Here is a 3,447-nt window from a genome sequence, read left to right as displayed (position 1 = left end):
TATATCTTGCAGGTTGCTACCACCAGTAGTATATCTTGCAGGTTGTTACCACCAGTAGTATATCTTGCAGGTTGTTACCACCAGTAGTATATCTTGCAGGTTGCTATCACTAGTAGTATATCTTACCGGTTGTTATCACCAGTGGTATATCTTACCGGTTGCTACCACCAGTAGTATATCTTGCAGCTTGTTACCACCAGTAGTACATATTCATATTACACACTTCGAGATGTTAGGGAGAAAAACACTACCTTCAATTTTAGGAACTTTGATTTTTTGGTGTGAACACCTTTTTAAAACGTTGTAATGAATTATAATTATCATAAAATATTAGTGTTATATGTACTATGTTTTTTGGACTACATTATTAAGAGTGTATAATAGTATTTCAAATACACTTTGCTCACCATATCCATCGTAGAAAGTGCGTTTGGCTCAATACCAGAGCTCAACTTATCGACTACGATACTGCAAACAAAGCAATGGTTGAAACACCATATAGTCACTTGTTACTACAACAATTATCGAGACGTAAAACCATGATTATAATTAATTATAATTGCCATAAAATTTTAGTCTAATATTAATATCTTATGATAAATATAACTGACAGGTAATTTCTATTTATCTTATTTTAAAGTAAGTGCTTGGTGAAGTATATACTAAATTTAAACCAATACTTAAGTACTTGTTTCCTTCTAACATTCACATTATAGTTTTGGTACGAAAGATTCACGAGAGAACCAACGTTATTACCTGAAGTTTTGGCTGGTTTCTGTTCAACCATATCGATCTTCCCAGATTTTATTAAACTGCCCTTTGGTAAAATTCTACTCGTCATGGTACAGACAAATCTATTGATGCCTATTGAAAATCTCCTCGATAAATAGAAAAATAAAATATTGTATGTGGACTTACACGTGCAGCAAAGAGAAGCAATCTCTTTAAAACAAATGTTTTATTTAATGAAAGGCAAGTTTTACACCGCGTATTAAGGAAAGGAATCCTACTTCCTTTGTGTAAGTGATAAAACAGCACTACTGTTTTATTGGAGGGTAATATAATACATCAAATAGTGCGGTTGGAGTATTTGGTATATCTTGAGTTAGAGAGTGCGGGTTTATAGTGTTTTGTTATAATGTGAAAGGTTTTGTTTTATGGTGACGCTTGTTGTGCTTTACACGTTTTGGTAGGGCAGGAATTCATCGGTATAAGTTGTTACTGAATTGCGAAATTCTGTTCCTTTGGCTGCCGATGGATAGGTGGCTTGGCTTCTTATTGGATAAGATTAAGATTTACGTCACGCTTTGATGCGTCGTGTAGGGAAACAAGTGTAAATCTCATTTATAATTGAAAATTGTCATATAGTTGACTGGTATAATCTATAATCAGTCCTCATTGTCAGCAAACGTAGTTTTCGATTATTCATAAACAAATAATAAACCTAAGGTTCAGTTATTTGTACATCCCGATGAACAAAACAGCTGTGTTTAGAAGCTGAATGTTAAGGCGTCTTCTCCATTCAATGAGCAGAGCCAAGAGAAAGGCAGCTTTTTAGCGATACACACTTGTATGGCGGAAAAGACACATTGACGGGGGTTAGCCCACTTTGAAAATACCTTGCTACGTATCAAGGGTATCGTTGTACCCCTAAACAATGGGATTCCCCCCTCCCCAATGTTGTCCATAAATAGTTTTAATAATCTCAAATTAATGTACAAATGTATGATTAAATATGTCCAGAATATTTTTCTTCTGTATTGCAAGCCAATAAGTTAATCAAAATGACAGCATAAATTAAATAACAAAAAATTAAATCGTGTCCCATTTATTACAGTATAATAATTATTATTAGCTCGCCGTTTACAAGAAAAGTACTTTGTTTTCTGTCTATACTCCCAGGACTTTAAGTGCATAACATATAAGGTTATGTGATCAGATCACGTCCTTTTCAATAAAATAGTAAATAAAGAGCTGAAATAGACATCCATTGGAGAAAACATTTATTTTGTAACTTTTAACTCTTGTTGCTATGACGTTGGAAACTTTCTTTACCACGTGTTTTCATCTACTGGTTTGTAACACCAACATCAGTATTTGCGTTTGTTACTAGATATATATTAATTTTTGATTTTAAATATTAGTATTACATAAATACTTACCCAGAACAAGTTCTACAACAATTTAAACAGTGAATTACAAATAATGCAGCTTTCTTTTAATGTTCCATTCTGTTCACACGGTACTTCCCCCAACTGTGATTTCTATAAACCTGGTTTATAGAATCACTAAAACTTAGATTGTCCTCACGGTATTTCTTCTTCCCTAATGTACAAAGTTTCTCTCTAGCACTAGACACGGAAACCTAAAAGGATTTTTAAGCTGTCTTAAAATTGTATATATTCTAATCAATTTCTTTTTTCGTTTTAAGACAAATCATTAAGGTAATAACAATATATTTTCTCTAAATATATTTGTTTACATTATTTATTGAATAATATATGTACATTCTATCTCTAGAAGTATTGGTAGCGCAGTACTTGTGATGTATACTTTCTTTAGAAAAGTAAATAATGTTTATTGAATATTTAATAACTTATTACTGGGTGCAAGGAAGGACACGAGTGGCTGACAACACAGTTTGAAACATTGTTTGTGCTGCCATCTGAAGCGCAAACACTGAAACATAAAATTGAGCTTCTTAGGTATCGATCAATCAATTAAAAGATCGAGAAACTGTATGCATATTTTAATAAATTCAAACGTTTATATATTACAGTCAACATTTCCTAAATGAAGACAGTTTTATTAAATCGACCAACGTTACTGAGACACGTTATTGTGTTATATGACGTCAACTAACCTTAAATCTACTCTGATTTTCTCCACAAGTTTAAATAGTAGTGAAAAGAATATAGAACCAGCTCTGAATAGGACATCTCATTTTACGTTTATCAGAAATCGTAAAATAAGCACTGAATGACTCACTTAAAAACTACATAATAAAACATAAACATATTCTATCTTATAATGTTTACCGTTGGCGTAAAAATGAAAAATATTTTCAATTATGCAAAAAGCGGATACAAGGAGGGAGGGGCGGCATTTAAATTGATAGCCTTATCAACATAGACATATTATAATGACGTTTTTCAAGTGTTTAATAAGAACTAAAACATTTGTTTACTTTACATATTTTAGGGGGTTCTCACCCTTCAAGAAATTCTATTTTTTTAAAAAATCACAAATTTGAAACCATCACTAACACACCTAAGTTATTCTTTTCTTTCAAGACAGGCCCCGGCATGGCCAGGTGGTCAAGGCACTCGACAATACCGATAAATTAAACTTCCGTAGCACAACTAGAGTTTGAGGTTTCCATCACCTGATGAAAAGGAAATGACTCAATGTGTTTCTTGTAAAAACTGTTTCAAATGAGCTGACTCG

Source organism: Tachypleus tridentatus, chromosome 10 (genome assembly GCF_004210375.1).
Source record: "Tachypleus tridentatus isolate NWPU-2018 chromosome 10, ASM421037v1, whole genome shotgun sequence".
NCBI lineage: Eukaryota > Metazoa > Arthropoda > Merostomata > Xiphosura > Limulidae > Tachypleus > Tachypleus tridentatus.
The sequence above is the reverse complement of the archived record's forward strand: the minus strand, read 5'-3'. Positions refer to the sequence as shown.